Source organism: Labeo rohita, chromosome 4 (genome assembly GCF_022985175.1).
Source record: "Labeo rohita strain BAU-BD-2019 chromosome 4, IGBB_LRoh.1.0, whole genome shotgun sequence".
NCBI lineage: Eukaryota > Metazoa > Chordata > Actinopteri > Cypriniformes > Cyprinidae > Labeo > Labeo rohita.
Window position 1 is genome coordinate 41,493,452 of NC_066872.1, and position 17,942 is coordinate 41,511,393.

At 35.9% G+C, this 17,942-nt stretch overlaps 1 long non-coding RNA gene across 1 annotated transcript in view; it reads right to left on the reverse strand.

Moving 5' to 3' along the window:
* Nucleotides 1–7,140: 7,140 nt before the first annotated feature.
* LOC127164440 (uncharacterized) overlaps nucleotides 7,141–17,942 on the reverse strand; it is a 60,659-nt gene continuing 49,857 nt past the window's right edge. The window contains exons 5-7 of the long non-coding RNA XR_007827646.1: nucleotides 15,323–15,411; nucleotides 12,978–13,045; nucleotides 7,141–7,229 (exon numbers count right to left, since the gene is read on the reverse strand). This is a non-coding gene — a long non-coding RNA (uncharacterized LOC127164440). The remainder of the gene's footprint in view (nucleotides 7,230–12,977; nucleotides 13,046–15,322; nucleotides 15,412–17,942) is intronic.

Sequence of the window (17,942 nt, forward strand, 5' to 3'; positions counted from 1 at the left end):
ATGGCAGCTCACACATGTGGCGATACGGAGGGTTTCCAAGGCTACCCCACCCCCCTCGTCTCCGTCGCCTCTGCCTGAATGTCAAACAGCTAATAAACATGACTGGAACAGCTCCATCAGCTCATCACCCTCTGTGTGCCTTCATCTAAGATCCGGAGTGTATGTCCTCCAAGGAAAATGTGAAAGGTGTGTTCCTCGTTGCTAGGATATTCAGGGTGGTTGAAAGAGCCTCAGTGAAATTATAGTCAATAGAATCAGCTCGGGTCCTCCTTTAAAGTGGATCTTTTCGTTAGAATTTGTTTTGCCAGTTTTTACAGTGTGGCAGGCGGAAATAAAAAAGTAACTGCAAGACACATCAGTTTTTTATCCATCATATTCAGGTTGCACACCAAACATCTGGAACTGCATGCTCTGAGTATGCAACTATTAAAAAGTAAGTGCTATATAATATGCATGTGTGTAGAATAAATGTAATCCGTACAGTCGTCATGTTTCGTCACTGCACTGCCATTCACAAATCCTTTTCTATGGCTTAATGGGATGGTAAAGTGTCTACTGGATTCACATTTTGGAAGTAGTGGGTCAACAGAAGTAGTCCTTTCATGTAGCTTTTTTCACCCACTGTAGGATTTACGGTTAAAAAACGCCAGCTATTGTTGCCGGAATTTTACCGTAGCAACTTTTTCTGTTTTACCGTTTTCACTTAAATTTACTGGTAAATACCGTAATTTCACAAACTGATATCATGTTAATGTACCAACCTATTGAAGTACTGAAATCTGTTTTGTACCTTTGTAATACACTGATAACCAACAAACGCAGGTGGTGATGAGAAAGTCACATGATGAACTAAAGCTCATCACAAACAGCTTTTAAAGGAGAAGTCCACTTCCAAAACAAAGATTCACATATAATGTTCTCACCCCCTTGTCATCCAAGATGTTCATGCCTTTCTTTCTTCAGTCATAAATAAATTGTTTTTTGAGGAAAACATTTCAGCATTTTTCTCCATATAATGGACTGATATGGTGCCCTGATTTTGAACTTCCAAAATGCAGTTTAAATGCGGCTTCAAACAATCCCAAATGTGGCTGTAAATGACCCAAGCTGAGAAAGAAGGGTCTTATCTAGCGAAACGATCGTTTATTTTCATTTAAAAAATTCAATTTAAATACCTTTTAATCTCAAACACTCATCTTGTCTTGCTCTCCCTGAACTCTGTGTATTCTGGCCCAAGACAGTTAGGGTATGTCGAGAAACTCCAATTGTATTTTCTCCCTCATTTCCAAATCATCCTACATCGCTGCAGAAGTACCGACACAAAGTGAACATGCAAAGAAGATTAAACACCCTTAACAAAAAAGGTAAAAAAGCAATATAGGACGATTTTGAAGTTGAGGGAGAACATGAGATGGGAGTTTTTCAACATACCCTAACTGTCATGAACTGGAAAAAAAACACTTCAAGCAGAGTAAGACAAGATGAGCATTTGACATTAAAAAGTATATAAATTGTATTATTTTTATGAAAATAACTGATCGTTACCCTTCTTTCTGGGCTGGGATCGTTTACAACCACATTTGGGATCGTTTAAAGCCACATTTAACTGCATTTTGGAAGTTTAAAACTGGGGCACCATATCAGTCCATTACATGAAGAAAAATGCTTAAAATGTTTTCCTCAAAAACCATAATTTCTTTACGACTGAAGAAAGAAAGACATGAACATCTTGGATGACAAGGGGGTGAGTAAATTACATGTGAATCTTTGTTTTGGAAGTGGACTTCTCCTTTAAATATTAACATCTATAGAAGGTGCACAGTGTCATTCAGACAAACACTAAACACCATCATGGTAACACACATGAAACTGAAATAATACAATAAACATTAATTTAACAACATTAGATGTAACATACAACCCCGATGCACAAAACTGCTTAGAAAAAACTAGGAAGATAGAGTTACACAAACAGTTAATTTAAAAAAAATGTAACAGGGAATTCTGGGAATGTCAATTTATGGTTATTCACTGTAAATTTTACATTTTTTTTTACCATTAAATTCGTTCTCTTTTGCTCCTGATTGCATTTCAGCAGCTTAAAATAACTTTTTTTTTTTTTAACTGCAATACTTAAAAACGTGCAAACTTTACGTTTTCATGACTAGCACAGTGACGTCACGTGAGCGAGTAACCGCAATAGAGAAGATAGTCCAAAATGATGTTTGCTTTAGCAAGCACTGCTAATAATAAGATCCATCAGCTACGAATACCCAGAAGAGCATCTTTTGGTCAAAGCTATTGAGCGAATGTAGTTCTTGAGAGGGATAATCTCTGTTCCCTTTGGAAATTTGGAGATAATCCATGCGTACCAAAGATCTCAGTCACGTGCCTTCAGCTTGTTAAACTGAGAGGCGAATTTAGCAAAAACGGGTTCTGAGAGCCAAAATTGAAATTGTAATAAAATAAGCTCTTATAAATTACTAGAACATCTCCATTGAATACATAAATAGTGCTATATAAAATCTAGGGAGCTCACCGTTTTCTGCACGAACATGATGCCTCAAATCATAAGGCTTATTGAAGTGTGCCATTCCTTTTCTAAACAATCTGACTAGCACATTTTCATGCAATGAATGAGGAACCTGAGCCATATCTGGAGATTTGCGCTAGTAAGCAACCACCTAGTAACCATTCAGAAGAGCTTAACAACCTCACAGAAACAACCTGGCATCCTAGAGCATTGTGGCGGTGGATTTTGCACAGGCAAGCGCCAAACAGACAGTGGTTTGAATTAAAAGAGCATCATAAAAACAGGCAAAATAATTCTTGTTGAGTCAACACTGATAGTCCTTTTGTTTTAACACTCCAGTGTGCATGTTTGTGTACATCGCTTCGCCGTTTGGTGGGCGTTTGGTTCATTAATCAGACTCTTTGGCCCAGTGGGGTACTGGTCTGTTATGGAGCAGTGATAATGCACGCAAACGATCCGCATCTTTAATCCAGCAGAAAGAATAAGCACTGGATATCGACCCCATGAATTAAGGGAAAGTCAGCTGTTTACTCACAAATTCTGGTTGGAAACTGAATGGGAAACAGTTTGAAACTTTAGGGGAGACAAATCACAAATGACTTCTTTAATATCTCAAATGTTTCCCCTAGACAGCAAAGAGACTATATAGAAAGAGCAAATAGTGACTTCTCAAAAGAAAATAAGAAAAAAAGTCTCATATGTACTGCATCTCCTCTACAGCTCTCAGACTGTGCTTAAGTTGCAATCGAAAGTCTCTAGATCCTAATATAAACTCAAATTTCTCATCAAATTCCTTCAACGTAGTTAACTGAGATATGCCATCAATATTCATTGCATAGCTGAAAAATTCATCTTAAACCAGCCTTAAGCGGTCTACAGCCTGGTCTAGCTGGTTGGTTTTAGAACAGTTCTAGGCATTTTTCAGCTGGTCAACCCAGCTTAAACCATCTAAAACAAGCAGTCCATCTTAGTTATTTCAATTAGGACTGTATGTCAATGATAGGCTCATCAGCTTCTCCTCTAGAGATCTCAGCTGTGCTCTGATGGTTTGGTGGTCTCCCTGCTTGGGTAGGCCGGTCTGTTTGCTGGTTTTAGAAGGGTTTTGGGAATGTTTCAGCTGGTCATCTGAACTTACCGCCAGCAAACCATTTTTGGTTGGTTTAATTAGGTATTTTAAGGGTTGTATGTTAACAACTGGCTCATTCTCTTCTCTAGAGTTCTCAGCAAAGTCTCAAACTGCTTTTGAAAGTCTCTAAATCCCAATATCAACTTGAGTATTTCTCATCAAATTCTTCCAAAACCAAGAGAGGTTTAGTCAACTTTTATTTTATAGCTAAAAAGAGCCTGGTTTGGTGGTCTCCCAGCTTGGTTAGGCTGTTGGCTGGTTTTAAATGGTTTAATAGTTTGGTGGTCTCCTAACCTGGTCAGGTTGGCCTTTTGGCTGGTTTTAGAGGGATTTGCATTTTAAAGTCTAGACCCTCATAGGAATTATTTCTCATCAGATTCTTCCAAAACCAAGTTATCGGAGCAATTCAATCAACATTCATTTTGCAGTTAAAACCTAAGATGGTTTGGTGGTTTCCCAGGCTGGTCAAGCTGGCCTTTTGGCTGGTTTTACAAGGGTTTTGGGATCTTTTTGACTGGTCATTCAAGCTTAAACAATGTAAGAACAGCAAATCATCTTCGGTTGGTTTAATTAGAAATTTTAGCAGGGTTGTGTGTCAACAACTGGCTCATTTGCTTCTCCTCTAGGGTTCTCAGCTGTGTCTCAAACTGTGCTCAGGTTTGCATTAGAAAGTCAATCCTAATAAGAACTCAAAGATTTCTCATCAGATTCTTCCAAAACTAAGTTACCTGAGCCATCCACATTCATTTTTGGTCTCCAAGCTTGGTTAAACTGGTCTTTTGGCTGCTTTTAGAAGGGTTTTGGGAATGTATCAGCTGGTAATCTAAGCTTAAGACCAGCAAACTATTTTTGGTTGGTTTAATTGGATATTTAAGCAGAGTTGTATGTCAACAATCGGCTCATTTCCTTTTCATCTAGAGCTCTCAGCTGTGTCTCAAACTGTGCATAGGTTTGCATTTGAAAGTCTATATATCCAAATATGAACTTACGTAGTTCTCATCAAATTCTTCCAAAACCAAGTTATCTGAGTGATTCAATCAACTTTCATTTTAAAGCAAAAAACAGCCTAAGATGGCTTGATGGTCTGCCAGCTTGCTTAGGCTAATCTCTTGACTGGTTTTAGAAGGGTTGGCTTGTTTTCAAATGGTTTAGTGGCCTCCCAGCCTGGTCAAGCTGGCCTTTTGGCTGGTTTTAGAAGCGTTTTGGCAATTTTTAGACTGGTCTTTTAAGCTTAAATCAGGTAAGAACAGAACTATTTAAGAAACTATGTAAGAACTATTTTAGCAGGGTAGTGTATCAACAACTGGCTCATTTGCTTCTCCTCTAGAGTTCTCAGCAAAGTCTCAAACTGTGCTCAAATCAATCCCAATATGAACTCAAACATTTCTCAGCAGATTCTTCCAAAACCAAGTTACCAAGCCATCCACCAAGCCATCCACATTCATTTCATAGCTAAAAAAATAGCCTAAGATGGTTTGGTGGTCTCAAAGTTTGGTTAGACATGTTTTTTTTGGCTGCTTTTAGAAGGGTTTCTGGAACATATCAGCTGGTCGTCTAAGCTTAAGACCAGCAAACCATTTTTTGTTGGTTTAATTAGATATTTAAGCAGGGTTGTATGTCAACAATCTCTTCTGGAGTTCTCAGCTGTGTCTCAAACTGCGCATAGGTTTTCATTTGAAAATCTACAGATCCAAATATGAAGTCAAATATTTCTCATCAAATTGTTCCAAAACCAATTATCTGAGCTATGCCATCAACATGCATTTTATGGCTTAAAAAAACAGCCTAAGATGGTTTGGTGGCCTCCCAGCCCGGTCAGGATGGTTTTTTGGTTGGTTTTAGATGGGTTTGGGGAACTTTTCAGCTGGTCATCTAAGCTTAAGACCAACAAACTATTTTGGTTGGTTTAATTACAGTAGGTATTTCAACTGGGTTTTATGTCAACAACAGACTCATTTGCTTCTCCCCAATATGAAATATTTCGCATCAAATTTTTCCAAACCCAATTTATCTGAGCTATGCCATCGAACATTCATTTTAGAGTTTTAAAAAACAGCCTATGGTTTGGTGGTCTCAGGACATCCAAGACCAGAAAACAGTCATTTCCTTTGTGTTATTCCTACGTAAAACAGGCCTTTGGATTCTGCTGCACATCAAGAGGTTATTATGCAACCTGTGCAACGTTTGTCCTCAGGAACATCGTTCCAGAATATTTTTACACCTCTATTGATTGTGAATGAATGTGTCATTTCACGTCCTTGGTGAAACAGGATGATGGGGATTGTTCTCGGTACCCCCAATACCTTACATAATCCTAAAATTGCTTACTTCCGCTTAACACATTGAATGTTCTTTCTGTGTACAGCACTTTTCTGTTATGTAGTCCTCTCCTTTCATTGAGACAAAAAAAAAAGGAGCACATGGACACATGACACAAGGTTGTGTCATCTTAGCGCTTACCGCAGATGCAGTGGATCTGGTCTTTGTCTCCTTGATGACTTCCATTTAAAAGCTCACAATTTGTGCTTCCGCCTACTCAGTTTTGTCAAATGAATCAAACTTACAAAGATCTGAGATGCTAGTATCACATTCAGAATTAACATTTTCACTTACGGATGTGTGTTTGGCCATCGAGCAGCTACAAAAGAAAGCTTTTGGGTTGAAGTGTAATCAGTGACAACGTTGGGGGAAATCTGTGTAAGCCTTGTGTACAAAATCATGTTTTTATAGATTAAGCCAGAGACCGACTGCCGTAATTCACCCGCACACGTCTGATAATTCTTTGCATGGCAAATATATCTGCTGGGCGCTGGCTCTGTAGATGAACAAATCAGGGGACGTCATAAAAATCAATTAGAGGAGAAGGAAAAATTAGGTTTTTCTCCTTCGCACGGCTAAATTAGACACTGAAGACATCTCCTCATGAGGTGGCTAGGATTAAATTATTAAATCCGAAAGGATTACTCCTATGTCCCTATGTGACACAGCAAAATCAAAGACAACCAGCGGGGTCCAACAAATGCATGTGGACATTTATAAATGTGTCAACAATTTCAGAAAACTCATCAGGCGAGCAATCAGACTTGCCATTTTCACCTGGCAGATGATAAAACTGGTGGAAAAAATACCATAGACTTACATATAAAGAAACTTAGAAATAGCTGAACTTATCTTCAAGAAGCTTTTGTTATTTGCAGAATGGAATTTTTAAAAAAAGCCTGCCAAGAAGTGAAATTACAGCTGAACCATTAAACCATCATAATTCATATAAGAGAAGTTAGTTTTAGGGGCAGACGTTAAACTTTAAAAGATTATCACGAAAAATCTCCACTGAAGTTTCTATAAAGCACTTCTAGCATGTAAATGACTTCTAGATGGTACCATCATTTCATTCAAATTGTATTTAGACCTCTCAGACAAAATTGCTAGTGGAAGAATCACGGTTTTAATGGGCAGAGATGTTTTATGCATTTAAGAAGTACCTCACTTATGGTGCATGACTGGAGAGGGATTCCGAGAGGAAATGGCACGTGGTTCTCTACAGCTCTCTTCCCTGGACATGTGCATGCTCTGCATGAGAAAGACAAGTGTTTGACTGTGATTAATATTCAGACATTTATGTACAAAGGGCAGAGACATTAATTGAAGCCAGTGGAAACCTTTCTACACACACTTAAGCACAGGAAGCCAAGTCAAGGAATTTCATTCAAAGGGCACCCAAACATCAAATTATGGCTAAAAAAAGATGTGCTAATTGCATTAGGATGACTTGTAGCCACAATTTCTTGCTGTGCGGGTGACACCAAGAGTTACAACATGCAGAAAGGTGTTATGGTATGAAAAGCAAAGAGATTAATTATCATCTAAAACGTTCGCTCCAATAAAACTGAACGTCTCTCAGGAGGGAAAACAAAGGCTTGCAGCATCTCTGATAGCGTGTGCGCGTGGGTGCCGTCTTTTACCTTTATTAAAGTTAATATGAAATGGCATAATGCAATGTCAGTCTGAGTGAAACTGAATATTCAAAATCCATTGGAAATTGGATTTTTAAAAGCGGGCATGCCATACAAATCATGCACAGTTAATAGAATTTGTTCTTTAGCCATTAATAGAAGTTGTTTAGCCATTGACTAAAACTTCAGTGTATTCACATGTACAAATGATTATTAAAAGTGACTAATTGATAAGAATGAATCTTGTTCTGTCATACAAATGAAGTGGCCACAATGGAATCGAATCTCCTCGGACTGCGAGCTCTGGAGAACAGCCTGAGTCATCAATTAATCAGCAGCCCATGTGGTGCTACAGCTGACTCACATTTCATACATTTCTGCCAAAACGAATCAAAAATCAAACATTTTTCAGAGAAAATCAACAGTGATTGAATGGTAAACATGTTTGAGTATTCAAAACGGGCCCAGTGCGAACATTCAGACCCGGGAGATGTGTAATTTCTTCTTTATTAAAACATTTTCTCTGTTTAAAAACAGACACTTTTGCCGTTCTCCTCTGGTGATGTTAGCAGCACAGAAATTACACGCTTTAACTTTAAAAAGTCTCTCCTTTCAAATTTGGTATTCTCTGCTCTTCCAAACCGCCAAATCTTGTTTTGATCAAATCGATTTTTCGCTTTCTTTTTCGCCTCTCATCCTCCCACCAGCAAGAACGTAGTTATTAAAGTAGACGACTCACTAACAGAATCCAAATGACCATCCAAAGACATTCACCTGGTAATTCAAAATGAGTCTTTCTGATGTGTCATTTCTCAATTCCATCACCTCCTCATCTCACATTTTGAGAAACTCAAATTTGAAAAGTGGATTTTGTCAACTTTCAGACTATACTAGCATACTAATGGCCTCAAAACTAACAGACGTGGACTAAAACACACCGATTTCACAAGGCACAGCAAACAGATAGAAATGGACACACACTCTTAAAAATAAAGGTTCCAAAAGTGCGTTTTTGCAGTGATGCCATAAAAGAACCATATTTGGTTCCCCAAAGTTCCTAAAAGAACCATTTGAAAATTTTAAAGAACCTTTTTCGACTATAAAAAACCTGAAGGCTCCATGGATGTTTAAGGTTCTTCATGGAACCATCAATGCCAATAACCTTTATTTGTAAGAGTGTAACCTCAGTTTTACAAATGAAATAGTAAGTAGTAATTTGCATTGCAACTTCTCAAGCTGACAAACAAAAACTGTACTTTTGACCATATTTATATCATTTTATTGCTTTTTGCAAGGATTATTTCCTCAGAAATCTTAGACATCTTTACCTGTAAGTTTTTTCTGGAGTACAGAAGAAATGCATGCTTAAAAATAACCCACTTCTCTGACACAGCAGCGCTTTCCCTGCACTCTGTAATTACCAGCAGTGCAATCAGCAGTGTCGTTCATTTCCCCTGATTGACAGGTGCTGACGGCTCAATTGCAGGAAATGTACAACTACGATCTTCATAACTAAATGGAACTGACACGCGTGCGGTTGCGCGACTCTCAGTGTAACCGTAAGACCCTTCCGCCGTGTAACACTTGACTGCTAAGCATCGATATCCATCAAGCGTCATCTAAAATAGTGACATCAAACGTAGACATCAAAACTGTATGTTGGTGACTTAAATAGATCTAATGCTTTAGAATCTTCTTCTATACATTCACAGTCCAGTCTTGGAGCACTTTATGTAATCTTAATATTACAGTAGAGTGCCTTTTCTCCAAGAGGGAGGGGTGCGGTCATCGATTTGAAAGCGAAGCATTCTGAAGTGCCGCAGACGTTCAGCCAAAGTAATTGCCGTGAGTGAGCTAGCAGAACCGGCCACGGACAAATAGGTCACTTAATAGGTTGTTTACCACGCAGTTGGACATGATTCATGGAAGGAAAGCAGCAGAGGTCCTGCGGACCGGGCCGTGGAGGGAATTCTGGGATGGCGCTGCGATTATGATGGACAACGCATTTGTAGCTGTGGGCTTGCTGCCACTTTCGACAGAGCCAGCACAACCCCTACAGAAAAGACCAGTGAAAAATCACCAGCATATGTTGCGTCCCCAGCATGCTTTGCTTCCTGCTGGGCTGCTTGAACAAGAATATCTTGTTCAAACCAGAACAGCAATGGTCAATCAGAATTACCACCTGGTAAAGGCTGACCTAACTAGCATTACTAGCCTATGGGCATACAGATGAAAAGTCAATTATGGTTGAATATGCATATCTGGGTTGGTTTCTACCAGGGGAGTTTCCTCCAAGGAGTCAAGGGAGGCAGTGTCAGAGAAAAAAAAAAAAATTGCAGTACAGAAATAAAACAACGGCAATATTACAAAACATTAAGAAGTGTAAAAAGTCCAACAGCGATACCAGCAGGTAAAGTTACAGCGGGAGTTCACTTCTCTCTCACCTCCCCTGAGCCCACTGAGTTTTAACAGACCCCCTAAAGTGTACGGTGAGTTTACTGGGAGGTAATAAATGAATTGAATGGGGAAAAATCATGTGAGAGGAAGCAATGCCTCCATTGCAATATGATTGGATATGACTGGTTATGATCAGCTGTGATTGGTTAATGTGGTAAATCCCGCCTCCTGTGTTTGCGCACGGACTGTATTCGCAAATCAGTCTGAATAAACTATATAATGGCGTTAATGGGACGACAAATTAAAAAAAGTAAGTAAACAACTCACACACTTAGATATAACCAATCTGTTACATCAAAATAAGACTTGAAATGGCATTAAAAAAATGATCTGTAGGAGTTTTTAGGAAGTAGTCAGCTTTAAAGTAAAACTCTTAAAATAAATCTCTGCAACTGTGACCGTTAAAAAACACATTAATCACATTGTTTATTTAAAAATATACAATATAATTGTTTTTTTTTTTTGTTTTGTTTTTTCCCTGATAGTGTTTATTTACCCAAGAAAAAGTGACTGGGACATTTTTCCTTTTCCTAAAAATGGTAGTTAATGTTATCACATTGAACCAGAACTTGGGCTTGGACTAAAAGTCTCTCATTATGTATTGGTTTTGTATTTCTTGTTGGGGCTGGCTGATCATAGGCCTCCTTGATCTGAATTTATGCACCTCAGTTTTTGAGTAAACATTGGCAAAACTATCCAAAAATAATGTTGTTGTTTTTTTTTTTCAATCTGAGGTGCTCTGAGAGGCCTATGATCAATTAGTTCCAAAAAGAAATACAAAAACATGTGCTAATTCAAACACAAAAGATAGAATCCAAGATCTGGTGATATTTCAAGCAATTTTTAAAAAGCTGGTCATTTTTGACTGGGAAAACAAAATTAGGTAAAGGATTTTCAGCACAAATCAAGGGTTAACATGGTTTCCTATCTTGGTCAAGGTGGTTGGCTAATGGCTACAAAGCCAACAATCTCTCTAGAACTAGTCAATAGACCAGCAAACCAACTTAGACTGGTTTAATATAGAGCTCACATTGCGTTCAATGCATAAATTTGATAAATTTAAGGACTCCCTAAATCAACCCTTACAAAAATGAACCACCCTGCTGAAAAAAAACAATAGACACCATCACAAAATGGTTTTACTGGTAATAATGGGACTTGAATTGGTTTTAATGAAAACTGTAATGAACCCTGTGGGTTTTCACTGGTAATTGGTCACCTTCTACTGGTGGTTTGTTAAAACCACTAAATCCTACTGGGATATGTCCCAAAACAGAAAAAACACTTTTAATGGCTTTAATGGTTAAAAGTTGATGGTTTGTAATGTTTGCAACAGTATTTGTAGTGGAAACCATTTGAATTTCTGTTTTGTTTTTTTCAGCAGGGCATGGTTTTACCATAAATAAAACAAACAAAAAAAAATCATAGTTATTACAGTTTACTCATGGTAATCACAAATTAACCATGGTTTTGCTATACCAACCATAGTTTAACCATGGAACAAATGCTAATCAATACGCCAAAAAAACATGGATATTACACTTTTACTACAATAAAACCATGGTTAATTTTTACCCATAACTTGGTGTTGCTAACACTACTTTCTGCTAATTAAGCTACAGGCACACATCTATGTGACATATATACGGTGCACTTACACTTTTAAATGACACAGAGGCAGCATAAACAAACAGGAAATCACAGGAAACAATATCACACGTCAAACGTTGATTGTTGATTCACATGCACGGCGGACAGAAAGCAAGCATGCTGATTAGCATGACAGAGCTGCCATAGCTTGGTGTTTACACCTTCTGCATGCCAGAAATCTAGAAAGAGTAATTAAAACCATTTCAACTGTGCACAGAGAAGGCTTCATAATAATAATTTGACTGGCCAAACGAACGCCAGCGATACTATATCATCAGCTGCTCGTTTTAGAAGGAACCGCATGACGCGTTGACATCTAACAAAAAAACGTTGACAGTTTACAACCGTCACTGTGGTAAAACCTTCCAACAAAGAGAATTGTAGATGTAATTTGCTTTGAGGAAACAGTCAGTGTGCGTTCACCGAGGGCGTGATGGCCCAATTATTAGTCTGTTGACATCCCTCCCTGAAACAGCCAAGAATCCTCTCCTGATGCTTTCATGTGGACTGTGAACCCCGAGCGAGGGCAGAGAGCTTCATGACAACAGCGAAAGCGAGGCTGAAGTCTGCGTCACCATGGAAACAGTGAAACCATTGAAATGTTGCCGTCTCTCTACCCTGAAAACAGTCCTCTTAGCAGAAATGCACTCCATGCAATCACTCCATGAGGAAAGCGTTTATGCTAACAATTTGATGACTGTTTTTACTTCCTCATTTTATCAAGCAATTTGTGCATGGCACTATATTTTGTTCATGCATTAGTTAAAGAGCCAAAAAGCTGCTTTTATTCATGTGTTTTGAAGTATGTACAGTGAGGTGCAAAAGCACACATTGAAAACGGTTTTGCATTTAAACCTGGGAACAACGAGAAAGGTTTAGTATTTTCAAAAATGTAAATGTTTCCTGTTTTCACTGAAGCATAAGAGCTAAAGAGTTACAAACCACATACTGAGACATTCTGAAATTAATGTTTATTTTTCAGTGCAAGTTTTCATTTAAATTCTCATGCTGATAATGTAACTTATAATGGGAAAAACAATATTAAATTAGAAAAATGCAATTTAAGACACTAATGGTTTCAGATTTTGAACCGCACTGATAGTTTCTAATAATAATTCCAATAACCAACCCGACAACAAATACACAAAGGACTGAACAAAGACAATGCATATGGCCCAGAAATTATAACCACGGCTGCATGAATATCTCTGTGTTTAGCATTTGTTTGGGGTGAGTCTCTTGCTCTGTAACTTCATACCTTATTGCAGGTGCTTTCAAACTGGGGCCCGGGACCTTCTACGAGGTTGCGGGGGGGTACTAGTTTCTCTGTGGAAAAAAACATATGAAAATATGTATAATAAAATAAATGTGACAATGAATAATTGTAAATAATGTATTAAAAAATAAATAAATATAAAAAATAATATTAAAAAAAAAAAAAAAATATATATATATATATATATATATATATATATATATATATATATATATGAAAAAAAGAAAAAATAATAATAATAAAAAAAAAATCATGCAGTTGATCAATTATTTTTCTACCCAACATTATACTGACAGCATTTTATGTTTTGATTTAGTGTCAACTTCAGTTAAAATATTTAATAATAATACAAATATAATTCAATAATTCACATTATTCTATAAAAACATATACATATACATTCATATATACATGGATATAGATATAGATATATATAGATTAACTAGTGATTTAGTGTTAACTTAAAAAAAATGTCAATAATAAATCCACATAAATAAACAGATAAATAAATAAATAAATATTTATAATCTTTCACAATATATTTGAGGAAGGTCTCTTTGCTTAATCATATTTTGTATCCATGGGATGCATTTATGCAATAAATAAAATATTTATAATTTTTTTTTACAATGTATTTCCGTTAAATATTTATAATGTAAATTAAATATTTATAATATGTATAATCCATGACATGCAATGAATAAATAAATAAATATTTATTTATTTATTTATATTCATCCACAATTTATTTCCAATAAATATTTATAATCTAAATGAAATATTTATAATATTTATAATCTGTGGCATAAATAAATAAATAAATAAATAATAATCTTCCACAATATATTTTAGGCAGGGGTCTCTCTGCCTAATCATATTTTGTATCCACGGCATAAATAAATAAATAAATACATACATACATACATACATACATACATACATATATATATATTTATAATCTTCCACAATATATTTTAGGCAGGGGTCTCTCTGCCTAATCATATTTTGTATCCGCGGCATAAATAAATAAATTAATTAATAAATTAATTAATTAATATTTATAATCTTCAACAATATATTTCAGGCAGGGGTCTCTCTGCCTAATCATATTTTGTATCCGTGGCGTGCATAAATAAATAAATATTTATAATCTTTCACAATATATTTTAGGCAGGGGTCTCTCTGCCTAATTATATTTCGTATCCGTGGCATGCATGCATAAATAAATAAATGAATGAATAAATAAACAACTTCATGGCATTAAAAAATCTGATTTGCCAACCAACAACAACAACAACAAAAAAAAAAACACTCATCATGAAGAAAACAAACTGTTTGCGCTCCTAGAAATATGGTATTCAGATATAATCTGGATAATCTGCATATAAAGCCATTCTGACAGATAGATTAAATTTTCAAATAAGGAGAAATCCATTGCTTCTGTCCAAAAACAATGCAAATAAAATGGTGTTGACATAAATTTGTGCAGTATACTTTAACATATATGACACACAAATGTCGTTATATTTCAGTGGGGATACAGTTTAAGTTTAATTACAGTTAAATACAATACTAGGCACATATACATATTATATATATTTGTCACAGAATGTTGTTTTAAGAGTTTTTTTTAGGTGAGAATATACTTGTTTAGGCTTCAAATATGGGGTTTGTTAATAAAGATAATGTCTGTTTGAAAACTGCCTTCAATATTTTCGGAGATGTGAACTCATAATGTACATAGAAAATGAAGATGTAAGATGTTTTGCTGGATTGGCCACACGTTAGCCTTTGAGAGGTTAAAAAAAGGTCCCGTTGTAACCAGCCAGGCACTGGCCCATGAAATGGTTTTGGATTTTGGTTCCTCGGACAGAGGCCTGCACTCGAGGGGTGAATTCAGAGTTTGCGGTGGCAGAAAAAGGAGCGCGATCGCTTCTGTGTAATTTATCTTTGTAAAAGAATGAAAAAAGGAAAAAAAAAAAAAAAAAAACACCAGACAGAACACAAACAAAACAAGAAAATAAAGTGGTTTGGTCTCAAAACCATTGATCATAAAATCCATTTAGATTTGACAGCGCACCAGATTGGAACTAGGGCAGTGAGCTTCATTCACCTAGAGATGGGAATATGGGAAAGAAAGAAATGAAATTCTGAGGTATAATTGGATTAAAAGGCAATCAAGCTACTCTCAGATTAATTGAATTCTTGAAAATTGACCCACAACTCTCAGATTCTGAGAGGAAACAATAGCTATTTTGCATATACACCAGAAAACAGAGCAACTAATTATGAAGAACACCTCCAGATGCTCTGAAGAAGAAATTTACCTTGAAGTCATTTCACAGCGTCCCTCGTTCAGTTGTCCAGCCATGAGTCATGAGACCCGTCGCCCATCGTCTCGGCCGGCATCTGAGCTCTGTTAAGTATTTAACATCCAGAACATTAGCACAAAAGCCACAGGACAATCCATTCGTCATGTCTCCTCAAAGGAATTCATTATGGATGTACCAAAGGCTCCGTACAAAGACTCCCATCGTTTTCAAGTCTGTCTTTTTCTCATCTCTACTAAGAAACCTATTTCAGGGCACAATTAATCATGGGCGTTTTTTGTTCTCTTCCAGCACAGGTGCTTTGGTTTGTTGTGTCACTGGATGACCGTAATTAAGCACTCAAGTTTACTAGAACTGAAAGACAACCTACAAAATATATGAAACTAATGACACCTGGGTAGTACAATGAAATGTGTCAACCAAAGGTGAATTTGCACTGCTTTCAGTTATAATATGCAGAGCAATACTGCAATTTAGCTTAGGAATTAAGTAATGTGTGATTACAGGTGTGCACCTGGCTATTTCATCCAATCAGAATTTAGATTGAAAATGACCATCATATGTGACTCTGGACCACAAAACCAGTCTTAAGTAGCACGGGTGTATTCGTAGCAATAGCCAACAAAACATTGTATGGGTCAAAATGATCAATTTTTCTTTTATGCCAAAAATCATTAGGATATTAAGTAAAGATCATGTTCCATAAAGATATTTTGTAAATTTCCTACGGCAAATATATCAAAACTTCATTTTTGATTAGTAATATGCATTGCTAAGGACTTCATTTGGACAACTTTAAAGGTGATTTTCTCAATATTTAGATTTTTTTGCACCCTCAGATTTTAGATATTCAGATAGTTTTATCTCAACCAAATACTGTCCTATCCTTACAAACGATACTTCAATGGAAGGCTTATTTATTCAGCTTTTAGATGATGTATAAGTATCAGTTTCAAAAAAATTGAATCTTATGACTGGTTTTGTGGTCCAGGGTCACATATATCTTATAATTTTCATTTCTGGAGTGTTACAAATAAACTATGCATATCATGAATAATTGTATCTTTTGGTTTACATTCACCAAAGTCCAAAATAACAAAAAGACCATAATAATAAAACATAATAATATTAATAAAAATACTGTTCCATGTATTAAATATTGTTCTTATAAAGTATTTAATTCACTGGGTTACTCATTAACAAATACCTCTTTTTACTAATTTATAATATATAACCATACATAAATATGATATCTAACTACAAATACATATATATATATATAAATATATATATATATATATATATATATATGTATATAATATACATATTTTTAATTTATGATACATATAATAATTTATAATAATATGCAAACATAGATAAATATGACATCTAATTACAAATAATAAAGAATTAAATTATTAAATTATTATTTCATATTTTTATAAGATCACATCGCCACTGGCAGCACAACCTTTTTTTAATGGCATGACATAATTTATTATATATATTTATATAAAAACTGGACAATATTTCCTTTTCTCATGTATATGACATACGAAAAAAATGGTTGCATATTTAAATTGCATAAAACATTCTTATACTGTAATTAAATAATTTAAAAATTATTTAAATTATATTATCCACATAATGTGAGACCCTGGACCAGTCTTACGTAGCCAAAAATACACTGTATGGGTCAAAATTATAGATTTTTCTTTTATGCCAAAAATCATCAGGATATTAAGTAAAGATCATGTTCCATAAAGATATTTTGCAACTTTCCTACTCTAAATATTTAAAAACGTAATTTTTGATTAGTAATATGCATTGCTAAGAACTTCATTTGGACAACTTTAAAGGCAATTTTCTCAATATTTTGAATTTTATTATATTAAACTTATTATATGTATTTTTATTATGTGTATTCATAATGTGTATTTTCAAATATATATATTACAAAAAACTATTTTTTGGAAAATTTTGCTTCAAATATAAATATAAATATAAATATACCGTACTTAATATGCATTTATTCGTTTCAGTTCTAAATATTAATATACTGTAATATCTAATGGCATAAAATGATCTCATACAGTGATATAATATCATACTGCCATTGGTCATACTGCCAACTCCTACTAAGTCAGCTAAAAAAAGACCAGTACTGCTAGTCGCCAGTACATACAAGTTGTGTTTTGCATGTTGTTGTTCTGGTCTAAAGCTTCTCATATACCACCCACGTGTCTTCATCATCCAGTTCGCCATAACCCAACCATCCCACCCGGCTCTGAGCGGCCTGTACGAGCCCTGGTCATCAATCAGCGCTCAAATCGCCAAATATCGAAAAATGGGAGCGTTTCTCTAGCGGGTCAGGACAGTGTCATTCACCTCCTGCCGTATGTGTCCTGCATCCAAATGAACGCCTTAGCAGCGAGCTCTCATTTCAAACCAGGTGATAATCTCTGAGCCAGCATGCGGGAGGGAAGGGAAACGGGTCAGCAGGAGGAAGACAAAGTCGTACAAGCACCATGGCAGGCTTACAAGGTCAATACTTTTTAGTTTGGCAGGTGCGCCCTAATTAAATTACATAGATCTGCGTGGCACACAGACAGTGAGA